The 16,430-nt window shown below is 39.8% G+C and overlaps 1 long non-coding RNA gene across 3 annotated transcripts in view; it reads left to right on the forward strand.

Annotated features, from left to right (window-relative positions):
• Nucleotides 1-16,430, forward strand: part of LOC111555785 — a 54,578-nt gene that overhangs the window by 26,603 nt on the left and 11,545 nt on the right. For all 3 annotated transcript variants that reach the window (XR_002735646.1, XR_002735644.1, XR_002735645.1), the window contains exon 3: nt 14,671-14,802. This is a non-coding gene — a long non-coding RNA (uncharacterized LOC111555785). The remainder of the gene's footprint in view (nt 1-14,670; nt 14,803-16,430) is intronic.

Consider the following 16,430-nt stretch of genomic DNA (forward strand, 5'->3'; position numbering starts at 1 on the left):
ACATGAATAATAGTTAATTACATATTAAGATAATATATTGGGTAGTTTAAATCAAAGAAAATATATTACTAAAATGAATGTCATTTATTTCTTTTTTACTTTTTTAATATGTCTGTTAGAAAACTTGAAATTACATACTTGCATTACATTTCTGCTGGACAGCACTAAAGTCTGAATGCACTGATCTATGCAATCACTATTTTCTATACTGTTGGGGACTGGCCCCCAAAATCTGGCCATAAACTGGCCCCAAAACTGGCCATAATCAAAATCTCTGCAGCACTGTGACATGTTCGTGATGGCCCATGACACCCATGCTGAAGGTTGTGGGTTTACTGGAATGAGGGCAAGGAACACCTGGCCCACCCAGGGCGGAAAACTACTTAAAGGTGTTCCTAAACCACAAACAATAGCATGAGCGATCTGTGCATTAAGGACATGCTCCTGCTACAGATAACTAGCCCAGCCCATTCCTTTATTTCTGCCCATCCCTTTGTTTCCGTAAAGAATACTTTTAGTTAATCTATAAACTATAGAAACAATGCTTATCACTGGCTTGCTGTCAATAAATATGTGGGTAAATCTCTGTTTGAGGCTCTCAGCTCTGAAGGCTGGGAGACCCCTGATTTCAAACTCCGCATGTTGTATTTCTGTGTGTGTGTCTTTAATTCCTCTAGTGCTGCTAGGTTAGGGTCTCTATGACCGAGCTGGTCTCAGCACTATACAAACTTTTATTCCACAATGGCTTAAGCAGAACACATTCACCATTTCTGATTCCATACCTCTGGACCTTTCATGTATCATCTTCTTCACTAGATAGTCCTTCCTACCTCTCCAAACTTGTCCCACTATGGCTGGTTCTTTTAGGCTCAACCTTTATATTTTCTTATTTCAGAAGTATTTCTTATTTAGTCATTCCAGCCTCTGGTGACACCCTCTCCCATCCCCTTTTTTTTGTAGTTCCTAATTCCAGAAAGTAAGAGATATTCAGAAAGGAAACTATTGTGATTAGAGAACTCATGGAAAGGGGCATGTGTGCTCAATCTTCTAGAATACTAGAATCATTGAAGGGTGGAAGAGGAGAGGAACAGACAGAGCTAGTGAAATCAGTAGCTCCTGGACATCAGAGGCCATTTCCCGTCCCTTAGGCGTCCCTCATAGTATAGTATGATGTATGTCCCACAAGGTAGGTACCCAATACATATGTGTGGCTGGTGAAGATGATGGACTTTAGAGGCTAGAGAGAGGACAACTCCTAGAAAAGTGGACAAATGCCACAGGATCTAGAGTCTCTTTTAGAAAAATCTCCCCATGTCTCTATCTTATGGAGATGGTCCCCATGAAAGTTGCCAGAGTAATTGTCTTTAGTCACTTGTAGAAATCAAACTATCTACTTGGTGCTTTTGTGATGATGAGAATTGACATGGCAGCAGGGAGAGCTTTTCATTATAGTTCATGTGATATTTTAGGGAATTTTTCCTGTTTCCTATGTTTTATCTTATATCTGGAATAACTTTGCTTAAAGGATGGGAGATACACTAGACTTCAAGACACTACTTTCTGCTGGGGAGTCTACTGCCTACATTACAGAAGGCAGACTGGTAGCATTGGAAGGAGAGGCAATTCCCTTTCTAATCTATTTAAAACATAACCATACTTTCCCTTCCCAATATTCTTCCTCTACTTTTCCAGCACTCTCTTTCTTGTAATTTCCCACCATGATAAAACATTATTATGAAAGAGTTTGTAAAGTGAAAAAATAAAAAAGCATACCATGTTTCTCCCTATATGTGACTTACTTCCTATCTGATACAGTTTGGATACTTGTCCTGCCCAAATCTCATGTTGAATTGTAATCCTCAATGCTGGAGGTGGGGCCTGGTGGGAGCTGTTTGGATCATGGAGTGGACCCTCGTGGCTTGGTGCTGTTTTTGCATAGTGAGTGAGTTCTCAGGAGATATGGTTGTTTTAATGTGTGTGGCACCTTCCCACTGCTTTCTCTCTCTTGCTCCTGTTCTGCCATGTAAGATACCTACTCTCGCTTCACCTTCCTCCCTGAGTAAAAGCTTCCTAAGTCCTCCCTAGAAGCAGATGCCAACACTGTGCATCCTGGACAGCCTGCAGAGCCACTGGCCATTTAAACCTCTTTTCTTATAAATTATCCAGTCTCAGACATTTTTTATACCAATGCAAGAATAGCCTAACACACGATCCTTCATACCACTCTTGTACGTGAATTCATTCTATTCCTTCTCTAATCATGCATTTTCAGAAAGTTAATGTTTAACATTTCCCAGAAAAGACCATTTAAACCACTAGACATTCCAGACACTTTAGCAGTTACGTCAAGCTCTTCAAAAAGTTCTCATATAAAAACATGGATTTGATCTTTGCAGGCTCCTCCGGGGGACAAGCAGCACCTCTTGAATTGATCAGAACTTTCTGCCCCAGATCCTTTAATCTTCATTATAGGAAAAGAAATATCTACTTACAAATACTTTTTGAGGCTCAAATGGTGATGTTCTAAATTCAATTAAGATATATGAATCCCAAGACAATGAAGTACCTGAGAATGGCATTATGAAGTTATAAATTACCAATTTCTCATCACCACCTTGAAAAGCAAGTTTAAAAAAAATGAACCTACTTGCAAATGAACCTGTAAAATACCACCAGCCAAGCATGGGATTGGAATAAAGCATTTCATCAAAATGTCCATAGATCATTTCTTCTAGATGAGTATCTTGCAGATATCACACAGCACACATTTTTAGAGCCACTTTGGAGAGAAATTGTTATATATATGTATATATATGTGTGTATATATATGTTATAAGAGTCAATGCGATCAATAAAAAATACAATTCAGTAGACTTAAAATACAGAAATCAATTTTAAATGGGGAATGAAAGATATGAAAGATAAAAAAGGTAAGTTATTTTGTTTCCAAAAACCTGTGTAGTCTGTTGGTCTATTTTACTTTTCATAGTTTTTTTACTCAGCTGTCATTTTGGTTTCCATTTCCTAGGAATCATCTAATCTACTCTGTTGCCAAAGTTGTGTTGCTGATGCAGGTTTTCAAGGGCAAAAGTGGCACTGTCAAATTTATTTTTCCTGAAGACGATTGGATATTGTTGGTCCCACACCCCCGACTCCCAATTTGCTGTGTGAAAGAAAAATTAAAAGCTTGGGACCCCAATTCACTGTGCCAAAAGGAAAAAAAATTAAGCTGAAAGCTGAGTCATGCAAGAAGCTGCCTTTCCTTTTGTTCCTAAGCAGATAGCTTCAGATAAAAGATTTAAAAAATCTCCACTGGTAGCTACTCTAGATTTGCCTTATCTTCTATAGAGTACTAATTTACTGAGTGCAAGAAGAATACATGACTATTACCCTACCTGCTCCTTTTCTCTTGCAATATAGATTTAGTGATTTGTCCATACACTCCCCTCTACCCTTTTTTACCAGCCTGCTTTTCCCCTTTAGATATTAAAGGCCTCAAAATCATCTTTGGAGAAAGGCACAGACCACAGACTGTTTCTATGATTCTGTGTTTGTTTCCTCCCAGGCATTGTCCTTAACGTTGTCAAAACAAACTTTTAAACTGATTGAGACCTGGCTCAGATACTTTTTGGTTGACAACTGTAAACAGAATTTTACTTCTTTAGGAAGTAGAAAAGGTAAAGAGTTAGATGAGACATCTGTATATCCTCAGAACACTCATCAGGCATAAATAAGAACTGTACATTATATATTTAAAAACATCAACAAGATCTACTCCCTATACATAGCAACTGTTGGGATTGCAAACTGTCCAGCAAGCCAAGAATTGGACTTGATTTGAGGAGCTGCCACTTCAGAGACGCGGCATCCTAATCAGCTTTTCTTTCCCCAATTCTGAGTCATGACATGCAGACAGTCTGATTATCTGAATTCTCTGGTTTCAGACAGTGGAGTTACAGGTTGACCCTTCCAGGAGAACCTGCCCTCAGTTCTTCTAGTGGGCACTCACTTAACTTCGTGTTGGCCATGAGATCTGTTCCCCAAGCTTCCCCTACTCTCCTCTGAGTGTTGGAAAAGTATCTTCCAGTGGCTCTTGTGCGTACTGGTAGGTTTATCCAATAGGAGGCAAGATTAGGGTCAGGGGAGGGAAAGATGGCAGTCATATTTTTTTCTCCTCCCACCCCCTATTTTCATGGCATTTTCAGCAGCATCTCTTCCACAGTTCCAATTTCTGCAAAAAAGCACCTCTTCTTGTGGGTCCCAGCTTGCCTGGTAAGTGCCTGCCATGTCTCAATCCCACAGGTTGGCCTGGCTTCTGGGCTCTTGTAGTACCACCTGTTCTGCTGGTCTTGCCAGGCCTAGGAATGATAGCTACTTCTTGCTGTTGCCAAACTCTGAGTGGCCTCACCTTTCCCTCTTGAGCTTCTTCGTTCTCCCATCAGCTGTTTCAGGAGGTACTCTAGTTTCTGTCTAGATCTTCCTAGTGGCTTGGTGGACTTATTACCCTGCTATAAGCTTTGATTGCTAAGGCCTCAAAACTGTCCCTTTGTTAAGACTTGCCTGGCAGGAGTTGACAAAGCAGGTGCAGCCAATGATGATAAATGTTATAAAATGGCAACTTCCTTTTGTCAAGGAGGGGATGATTTTGTGACATGTTTTATGTTCCAGATTCCTCCCCCGTGGATCAGGCCAAGGACTGGGGTTTGCTTAAACGACATCTTTCTTTGCTCTTTTCTCTACCCTGCTTTTGTCCTCCTCCATAAGCTCTTCCTAAAGAAATTCACGTGCACACCAATCCTTGTCTCACGCTGTCCTTTCTAAAGAATCTGAACTCAGGAAGCTGTGTGACCACATCCATCTTTTTGAAAGTCTTAGAGTGGTTAGTGTTTTTCCTGGCTGTATCCTGAATGATACAGAAATCTAAAGTGACTCTCAGCACCTTGATTCCCAGAGAAAAACTATAATGATAACGTCTGGCAGGGTGTCCTAGTGCAAAAGCAATTACTTTTTATTTTTTTATCAGAAAAATAATTGTGCTAATTTATAATCTTTTTTTATTATACTTGAAGATCTGGGGTACATATGTACAACGTGCAGGTTTGTTACATAGGTATACATGTGCCATGGTGGTTTGCTGCACCCATCAACTCGTCATTTACATTAGGTATTTCTCTTAATGCTATCCCTCCTCCAGCACCCCACCCCCCAACAGGCCCCTGTGTGTGATGTTCCCCTCCCTGTGTCCGTGTGTTCTCATTGTTCAACTCCCACTTATGAGTGAGAACATGCGGTGTTTGGTTTTCTGTCCTTGTGATAGTTTGCTGAGAATGATGGTTTCCAGCTTCATCCATGTCCCTTCAAAGGACATGAACTCATCCTTTTTTATGGCTGCATAGTATTCCATGGTGTATATGTGCCACATTTTCTTTATCCAGTCTATTATTGATGGGCATTTGGGTTGGTTCCAAGTCTTTGCTTTTGTGAATAGTGCTGCAATAAACATATGTGTGCTTGTGTCTTTATAGTAGCATGATTTATAGTCCTTTGGGTACATACCCAGTAATGGGATTGCTGGGTCAAATGGTATTGCTAGTTCTAGATCCTTGAGGAATTACCACACTGTCTTCCACAATGGTTGAACTAATTTACACTCCCACCAACAGTGTAAAAGCGTTCCTATTTCTCCACATCCTCTCCAGCATCTGTTGTTTCCTGACTTTTTAATGACTGCCATTGTAACTGGCATGAGATGGTATCTCTTTGTGGTTTTGATATGCTTTTCTCTAATGACCAGTGATGATGAGCATTTTTCCATGTGACTGTTGGCTGCATAAATCTATTTTTTTGAGAAATGTCTGTTCATATCCTTTGCCCACTTTTTGATGGGGTTGTTTGATTTTTTCTTGTAAATTTGTTTAAGTTCTTTGTAGATTCTGGACATTATCCCTTTTTCAGATGGATAGATTGCAAAAATTTTCTACCATTCTGTAGGTTGCCTGTTCACTCTGCTGATAGTTTCTTTTGCTGTGCAGAAGCTCTTTAGTTTAATTAGATCCCATTTGTCTATTTCGGCTTTTGTTGCCATCGCTTTTGGTGTTTTAGTCATGAAGTCTTTGCCCATGCCAATGTCCTGAATGGTATTGCCTAGGTTTTCTTCTAGGTTTGTTATGGCTTTAGGTCTTACATTTAAGTCTTTATTCCATCCTGAGTTAATTTTTGTTTAAGATGTAAGGAAGGGATCTAGTTTCAGCTTTCTACATATGGCTAACCAGTTTTCCCAGCACCATTAAACAAGGAATCCTTTCCCCGTTGCTCATTTTTGTCAGGTTTGTCAAATATTAGATGGTTGTATATATGTGATATTATTTCTGAGGCCTCTGTTCTGTTCCATTGGTCTATATATCTGTTTTGGTACCAGTACCATCCTGTTTTGGTTACTGTAGGCTTGTGATTTAGTTTGAAATCAACTTTGAAGTTATTTTAAGTTCTGGGATACATGTGCAGAATGTGCATGTTTGTTACATAGGTATACATATGCCATGGTGGTTTGCTGCACCCATCAACCCATCACATGCATTAGGTATTTTTCTTAATAAAAGAACAGAAAACCAAACACTGCATGTTCTCACTCATAAGTGGGAGTTGAACAATGAGAACACATGGACACAGGGAGGGGAATATTACACACCAGGGCCTCTTGGGGAGTGGGGGCAAGGGATAAGGGAGAGCAATAGTACAAATGCAATTTCTCTCCATTATTCATTTGATTATCTTCATCCCCCTCTGAGGGTAGCTTCTCTTCATCAGTTTCTCCAACTCCAGTGGTTTTCTCTTAGTTTCTGGAGCACAGTATATTTCTTTCTATCCAATATTAGCTCCCAAATGCTCTTCTTGCTGGAGTGAAGATTAGAGATGTTAGGTGACTTGTGTACAAGGCAACTAATCCAGGATATAGAACTGGGCCAATAAAGACGTTATGAGCCCCAGAACAGTTTTCTGTTAGCCCACATCCTTCTAATTAGAAGCAGCCAGACAGAAACTTCTTTTTAAGGAGGAAATTAATACAGACCCTTAAGATTGTGCTGCTAATCCCTGTGCTTGTGTTGAGAGGTAAATTATCTCTGCTTGATGCCCATTTAGAGACCTTAGAACCTTCTGACAGGAACAACTGGGATCATGATAAAACTGGGCCTCCTAGAGGTAATTCTCTCTGTCATCTTTACATTCTGCCCCAGGCAAGAGAAGATATCCACCAATTCAGTTGTGGGAGAGTCCTAACGAGTGAGCTTCTGTGTGTAGTGGGCATTCTTGCACTGACGGCACAGTTGGCCCACTGTCTTCCTCTCCACCATGTTCCTCCTTACTTTCAACTGCAAATGGATGACTCAATGCTCTTGCCCCTCAGAGTTCTTCAATTTCTGTAACTCCTTTGACTTTCATATGTGCTTTCCTTTGTGATGATTTGAAAGTCTCCTCCTTTGAAATACCAAACTCCAATAACTCACCTCAAACCACAACTTATCATTCCAGCTTTTACTCCATCACCCTACCATACTTGTTAGCCTCATAGAAAGTTATATTTCAATGATTGCTTCATCCTCTTCCAATTCCTCAGCTATTTGTCACTTTCACTTTCTTCCTCACCTTGCTTAGACTCCATGATCTATAGTGTTTAAATATAGAGAACACCATAATCTATGGAGTTGAACAAGTGTCTTGCCAATCATTTCAATTCCCATACCCCTTTCTGCCTCTTTACCCTCAGGGCGTTATTCTAACCTAAACCTGTATATCTATAGTTTCTCTTTTCAGCTTCTGTATGCTGCTGACTGCGTATTGCTCGAGGACATCAGTGCTCACTCTCTTACTCTCCTCTCTTACTCTAATTTCACTTGGACAAGTGCAACTCTTAAATATGAACTTACCTAAAACATATATATCCTCATTCATCATTTCCAAACCAATCCAGATAAAATGTCACCTCCTATGAGTTCATGTATCATGAACATGTATTTTTTAATTTCTATTTTATGAATATTAGAACCTGGGACATGATAGACAATCATTATTCCATTTAATGACTCACTGTCTTTTGTATATTATTCTGTGCCTGGTATATTTATTTATATCTATCTACCTTACTAAATTGTGAATTTCTTGAAACAAGAATTGTTTCTTAGTCATCTTTTATTCACTGTGCCTGGCAATGTCTGAAATATAGTAGGTGTTTGTGAAAAAGGTGAGAGGAAAATGAATACCTTGGTGACATGGTTCATTTTTATGCATTTAAATAATTTTTAATGAATGACTTTTTTTAAGCTGTGATGATAAATGAATGTCTAAGTGAGAAAACCAGCAACATGACAAGTCCAAGTGTACATTATTTCAAATAAATGAATTCTGAATTATTTTACTACTGAAGTCATTTATGTAATTATTTTCAGCTCAAATTTAATTCATCAGGAAGCTAATTAGATGATTTCTAGCCTAGAGAATGGATAGTCTGAGAGCACCACATTTTCTTTTGCCCAGGTTCCCTTTAACTTAATGGAATTAAAGATAACTGATTATGCACAGACACAAGTTCTCATTTTGAAATTGACTGTCTTTTTCTCTTTGGCAATTTAGTTTGGTGCTTATATAGTTTCCTTTATGGTACCCTGCTCGCTCTCTCTCTCTCTCTCTCTCTGTATTTTCTAGTTATCATAACAGAAACCATCACAGAATCACAACTCCTACCTTCCTAATCCATTATGTCAGTCCACTTATTGCTGGCCATTTCCCAATCACGTAATACACACACACACACACATGCACATACACATTAAAGTATGGCATAGATAATAAAATAAAGATTCTAAAGCATTTATAACTGTCTTCAATGCAAACTTTCCCAGTACTTTCTACATTTAAATAAACCATATTGAAACCTCCAAATACTATATTTGCTTACCTGAGGTTTCCAGGCCACTTAATACATGTTCCTTGGGATTGTGACTTTGATTGCAGCAAAAAAATCTCTCTGTAAACTCCTAATTTACCACAAGCCTCTAAAGAATGCCAGATGAAAGAACACCTCTCCTTTCATCTTGTCATAAAAATCCACATTTCTGGTTACTCACAAATTAAGAAACCATGATCTTAGTACAAAGGCTCTTGCAAATTCCTGACACAGTCAAACTGTGGTTCTTCAGATGTATAGGTTATATATGTCTGAGTTTTTTGTGGTTTGTAATTCTAGGTTGAATTTTCCCTTTTGCCCTGAATAGCTCTAGATCATCTCCTCTTTTGTTGTTTGGGTGTGGTAAGGGTTTACAAATGTTAAAAACATTAACCATAAAATAAGATATACCTAAATAAAACATATTTAGGGAGTTAACTAGGTTGCCCCAAATCATGTAAGATAGCCAAGACCAAAAGTAATTGTTTGATGCATGGCCGAGATCCCCCTTCAGGATGTAGGCTGTAAGCATTCATTTTCTTAATTTCAAGGATTGGGACCTGCTGAGTCTTTCCTTTGGAGATGACCTTGGTCCAAAGGAACTGCTTTGCCCAATATTATAAACCTTTCCTCACAGTAGCCCATATACAATGACTCCAAAGTGGGATGTTACAAAATCCACCTCTCATCTTTTTTTGAAATGGGAGAGTTCCTTGGCTGCCCTCAAAGGAAGTGTGACAAGGGCATGGCTCTTTATCTGGTCACCGTGAATTCAAACTCCTTCTGGGAGGGGGAGCATGCAGACAGGCAGGTGCAGAAACCAGGGTGGGCACTTCTGCTCTCTGGCCTCACAGCAGCATCTAGGGGTGGGTGCTTGCAACTCCTGAAGCCCCAGTGTTACAGTGCTATTTTAGCTCTACTGTCCACAGCCAGCTTAAGTTTTAACCAGCTCAGTGTCCCCTTGGTACCTGCGCCCTTGTCTGGCGTCCAGGAAGAATCAGGCTACACACGGACTTGAAGAGTGGTAAATGCAAGGGTTTTATTGAGTGTTGGAGGTGGCTTTCAGTGGGATGAATGGGGAGTTGAAAGGGGGATGGGGTGGGAAGATGATCTTCCCTGGTGTTGGGCTGTTCTGTGGCCAAACTCCTGTCTTACCATCCCCAGCTGGTCTCCTCTTGATGTTCAGATGCTCCTTTTCTTCTCTCCTTCTCTGCCACACAGTACTTCTGCTCCTTGGCTCTTCTGCTCATCGCCTCACAGACCCAGAGGTTTGGGGTTTATATGGATACAGGATACAGGGTATGATAGGCCAAGAGGCAACATTTTCGGCACAAAACCAGGAATACCTGTTCCCATTTAAGGCCACAGGTTTCCAGGCTTTAGAGTGGGGCCTTTGCTGGGAAACCATCCTCTTCTACTCAGTATTTCCCTGTCTCCTGTCTGCATCACTTTCTTCAATTTGGGGAAGTTATTCCAGCATTAGAGCTCCCTAGGTAATAAGTTGAGACTTCTATTGCAACTGCTTTTAGTTTAATTTATCTCTGTCCGCAATGTTGTTTTCTTTACTCTCTTAGGCATTGTTCCTGAGAATAGCTCCAAAAAGCCACTTGGATGCAATTATTCAGCTCAGGGGCTGTTTCTTATGGAATCCAACCTATGACTGTTGATGCCAGGAGTGGTCCCGGGAAGGAGACTCTGAGAATTTTGGAGCTGGCTGGGAATAAGAGTCCTGTCATTGTTAGCAGGTAGAATATGGTTAGCCTCTGTCCTGTAATTATTAAAACTCTCATAGGTGATAAAATGATGTGGGAATAGGCAGGTGAAATATCTCAGTCCTTGGAAAGTTAGAAGGAGCATAGCAATTATAAGAAAAGGGGAATCAGATGACTCATTCCCTCAGTGCACTGAAGGATAATAAACAGCCAAGGGAGACTAATGATCAATTTAAGGCAAAATATGAAAGTTAGTTTTGGTGGCAAAAAGAAATTTTTCTCTATTGGAAAGGGGAGAAAAATTTGAAGAGTTAATTATAAGAGTAGTGGATCTCTTGAAACAGTTGAATTCTCTACCCTTGCCAGTCAAGTCTGTTATGTCAAGGTCAGCACCTGGTTAGGAACGGGTGAGACTTTGAGACTTGTCATGGTGACATCTGAGCTAAGGCACTAAAAACATCTTGAGACCCCAGTTTTTTCTGAACTCACTGGTACTGCATTAGTGACCCAGTCTTCTCCACTAAAAATTAGCATTCTGAGGCTGGGTGCAGTGGCTCACGCCTGTAATCCCAGCACTTTGGGAGGCCGAGGTGGGCGGATCATGAGGTCATTAGATTGAGACCATGCTGGCTAACATGGTGAAACCCCGTCTCTACTAAAAATACAAGAAATTAGCTGGGCGAGGTGGCAGGCGCCTATAGTCCCAGCTACTCAGGAGGCTGAGGCAGGAGAATGGTGTGAACCCGGGAGGCGGAGCTTGCAGTGAGCAGAGACGATGCCACTGCACTCCAGCCCAGGCGACAGAGTGAGACTCCATCTCAAAAAGAAGAAAAAAAAAAAAATTGGCATTCCCTCTTTGTTGAAAATGATTCAGAAAGATTTGTCTTACAAAGCAACATGTACCTTCCTTCTCTCAAGATCTACTTCCACTTTATCTCCTGATCACAGGACAAGAAAAATAAACTGGAGTCAGGAGAACACAGTCTAGTCTGGGAATCTCAGGGCCTGCTAATGGAGGAAAGGGACTATTGTAAAACCTAGAAAATATGTACTATCAGGAGCTGGGAAATGATGGGTACTGGATCTTGAGGATGCTGGATCAAGCAGGGAGAGAATAAAAGGTTGGATAAGGGAGAATTTGCTGATATAGGACCACCCTCTAGTGATACAGAATATAACACACTGGCAAGGACCCTGAAGATTGGTACCAATATGCTAGTCATTGACTTTCAGAAGCTTAGAAAAACTGATGTTAGAAATTCTAGAACTATCATGCAAATAGTAGAAAGAGATCAAAGGCTTAGAGAAGTGGCTTGCTAGAGTGGATATAGTATATAAGGATCAAAATACCTACCAGCTGACTATGGGAGGTGGGTATTTTCTGTGGAAGGACCCAGAGAACACACCATTTAGCAATACAAAAAGAAATGTGCAGGTGAGAGGGGTCCCAGCATCATTGAAAAACTCAGTAGTGTTTTTCAAGAGAAGATCGGTGCTAACTTCCTCATAACAATGGGGATGATTAGATCCAAACATTAAAAACAAACAAACAAAAAACAAGTGGTGGCATTTAATGGTCAGAAATTGTGAGTGTAATTATTTTAATAGACTGTCAGCCAGGGGTCTGGTCGGTGAAGAGCTTTGAAGATAGTTAACAGAACATGTATCCTTAGGGCAGCCAACAGGCATCACTCAATGTGTGCAATCAAAAGAAATCAAGGTAGGCCTGGGGCAGTGGCTAACACCTGTAATCTCAGCACTTTGGTAGCCTGAGGCCGGTGGGTCATTTGAGGTCGGGAGTTCGAGACCAGCTGGACAATATGATGAAACCCTGTCTATACTAAAAACACAGGGCCGGGCGCAGTGGCTCACACCTGTAATCCCAGCACTTTGGGAGACCGAGGTGGGCCGAGGTGGGTGAATAGCCCAAGACTATTCACAGTAGCAAATACTTGGAACCAACCGAAATGTCCATCCGTGACAGACTGGATTAAGAAAATGTGGCACATATACACCATGGAATACTATGCAGCCATAAAAAAGGATGAGTTCATGTCCCTTGTAGGGACATGGATGAAGCCAGAAACCACCATTCTGAGCAAACTATCACAAGCACAGAAAACCAAACACCACATGTTCCCACTCATAGGTGGGAACTGAACGAAGAGAACACTTAGATGCAAGATGGGGAACATCACACACTGGGGCCTGTCATGAGGTGGGGGGAGGGGGGAGAGATAACATTAGGAGATATACCTAATATAAATGACGAGTTAATGGGTGCAGCACATCAACATGGCACATGTATACATATGTAACAAACCTGCACGTTGTGCACATGTACCCTAGAACTTAAAGTATAATAATAATAATAACAATAAAAGAAAAATTGCCCAAGATAAGAATATACAGAAATTTCTGCGCAGTGGCAATTAGCTTGACTGCTTGGTCAGAGATTGGAAAGAAAAAAATGGAAACCTTGGGGACAGGGAGGTCTGGGGAAGAGGTATGTGATGTACCTATTGGAGTAAGTACAAGTTTGAGAAGTTTCTATGTAATTATTAATGCCTACCAGAAAACATTTACCATGAAAACGGCACTGAACTCAGTGGACAGAATGACTCTGTCTGCTGCTGGCTGACATGTGACAGCCAGCCTGTCATCAGCTCCCACAGTGCTGGTACAACGAATGCATGAAGAGACTATCAGGGATGAAAACAATTCATGGGTGCTACCAACATCGTGGACCGATCATCACCATGGCTAACTACCATTGCTATCAGATATTCAACTAGCCTGCATCAGAGAATGATACTCAAGCCTGATAGGATGCCATCTTTCAAGGAGACTAACCAGTCACTTGGTGCCAAGTTGATTCCATCCTCAAATAGGCAGCAATTCATTTTTACTGGAATCAGCACTTATTCTAGGTATGGGTTTTCATTTGCCACTTTTGGAACCTCAACCATCTCCAATATCTGAAGGTTTACAGAATGCTTGATCCACAGACATAGTATCCCACTTGACATTGTATCAGACTAAGGACCATTTTAAACAGAAAAAAGGGATGGCCGTGGACATATCACAATGAAGAACATTGTTCCCATGACAGAGCATACCACCAAAAAGCTGCCAGTCTTACGGAGTGATCAACAGCTTTTTGAAGGCATAGAGGCACAAGCTTGGAGATAACACTCTACAAAGATGGGGTGCCATTCTCCAGGATGCAGGATACATCCTAAATCAGTGGTCATTATCTAGTGTTATGTCCCTAGTAGACAGAAGGAAAATGTAAAAGTAAGAGTGGCCCCTTTTGCTATTACTTCTAGAGACCCACATGAAGAATTTGTGCTTCTGACTCTGTGCAATGAGCTCTGCAGGTCTATCTAGCATTTCTGTTCACAGAAGACGGGTGCTTTTACTAGCAAGATTTTAAGCTCTATTTACATCTCAGTCAACCAGCACTTGAGATTTCATGAACAAAGACCAGGAAAAGAGTCACCATTCAGGCACAGATAATGGACCCTGATCATTACAAGTATATATCACTGCCATTACATATTGGGGCAGGCAAGAATACATGTGGCAGCCAGGTGATCCACTCCCTACCCAATATTCCACATAGTTCAAAAATTAGCAGTAAAAATTTTGTTTACACAATTAGCTGAGGACTTATTGCAATATTCAAAAAATTAAAAAAAGAAGTAGACTGTCATAAGAAAAGGTATTTTTTTATGTGTTCATCATTCCTGCCTTTAAATCTGGAAAGTAGACAAGAAACTAAGAAGACAACGGATGGCAGAGGCCCAGAGGCTTAGTTCTTAAATACATTTGTGCTATAGTTTCACTGGCTTTCCTTTCTCTAGAGTGTGGATAAGCAGTAACCAAAACAAAGGACCAAAACTATGAGAAATCCACAAATAAGTAGAGAGTTTTCTGGCCTTTCCATGTGGGAGAGATGAGAGTCAATGAAAACACACATAAAACAAAGCAAGCTTTGTGGCTTATTTCCCACAGATATCTGAGAGCAACCTTCTGCCAGGATTTGCCCTGCCCACAGGCGTTAGCATGGATGTGAAGACTGCAGTGCGGCTTTCACTTTCTCAATTTTCCAGAGGTCATACTCCTCAAACTCCAGAGGAATAAGATGTAAGTATAATTGGTGACCATAGAGCCCATGATTCAAATTAGTCTGACCTAATTATTTGAAAATATAACTTTCTCTGCTTTTTTTTTTCTAAAATTATTTTAAACTTAATCAAGCAAAGGGTACATGGTGTTTCCTGCCATGTCATGAAAACAAAAAACAAATACAGTCCTGTTGGGCAATACTAATCATTATACAGAAGAGAAATTTAGCCTCTTTTTATTTTACTGTTAAAATCTATGTTTCATGGAAATTCTGAAACTCAATTTTATAAGACTAAAATCAATGGAGAATTTTGCTAGTCTCATTTATTGTTGAGTCCTCATGCTAGGAAAGACTGGAGGCTCTGAGGAAAAGTTCATGCTGTTTTTATATCCATGTTGCTAAGGTGATTTTGTGAGATGAAAACACACTGGCAACTCTCCATTAATTTGTTTACAAAAGAATATGAATGAGTTTCACCTCCTACAGTCAGGAGCCCTTCAGCTTCTGCTTAACTCTAGCAAACCATGAACCAACTAGCAAATTAAATAAAAATTCCTTCAGTTACTGTTAAGGTACAATTACTCTCAGCAGAAACATATATAATCTATTAAATAGTCCCAATTAACTAACTATTTAAAGTACAAAGTGAAAAACAGAATATATGTGAAACTAAGTGAGGAAAAGATAATTTGATTCCAAAATGAAATTTTTCTTGCTTTTCACAGTAAGTGTCCTATCTCTCAGTCAAAATGGTTTAGAAAAACAGGTGGCTTGTTGCCTTTTGCAAGTGTGTGAATGTGTAGAATAATATATTTGTATTTAATCGTTATTTATTTAATACAATGTGGATTTTTGGACGGGGCAGTGAGGAATGGGGCAGAGAGGGTGATAGCTGACTTTGTATGAATAATACCAAGGAAATGCAGTAAAGGTCTAGATGTTTTAACGCTTAACGACACCATATTGCTTTGTACATTTCTTCTGAAACCCCAAGCATATTTTTTTGCGTTATTGCATCAGAAGAAAGACTAATCATGGAGCACTGATTCAACTTTATGGGACACCTGGCAAAAATAATCATACTACAGTGTATTGGCCTCCTAGGATAAGCAAGAAGTAAAATTCTTATCATGATATAAGAGAACATGATTACAACAGGCCATCAGTGAAGTTGTCATGGATTCTGGTGCTCAATTGCCTAGGTCTGCTGCTTTCTACTTCATGATATAGGAGCAAATAACTTAACCTCTATATCCTGTGTCATCCTCTGTAGAAGAAGAAGAATAAAAGTAACTTATCAACAATTAACAGATTTAACCATATTATGTCAGTATTTATTATATTTTTAAAATAGATGTGGTTTGAATTCTTTAGTATATAGAGAATAAATTTAAATTTCAGGGCCAGTCTATTTTTTTCTTAATATGAGAAATATGCATTTTGTATAGGTTTTACACAAATCTCTACCAAGATCTTCTGTTCTCTAACTCTAAATTCACTAAAAGAATCCCATAATTTGACTATAGGTTGACTTCTCAAATTATTTGGTTTGCTGGAAGCTGAACAGTATTGCCCACAGTAGATTAAAAACCTAGAAACAACCTAACATAGCATGACCACTTTTCCTGTTCTTGCATCTAAAATT

This window comes from Piliocolobus tephrosceles, chromosome 2 (genome assembly GCF_002776525.5).
Source record: "Piliocolobus tephrosceles isolate RC106 chromosome 2, ASM277652v3, whole genome shotgun sequence".
Lineage (NCBI taxonomy): Eukaryota > Metazoa > Chordata > Mammalia > Primates > Cercopithecidae > Piliocolobus > Piliocolobus tephrosceles.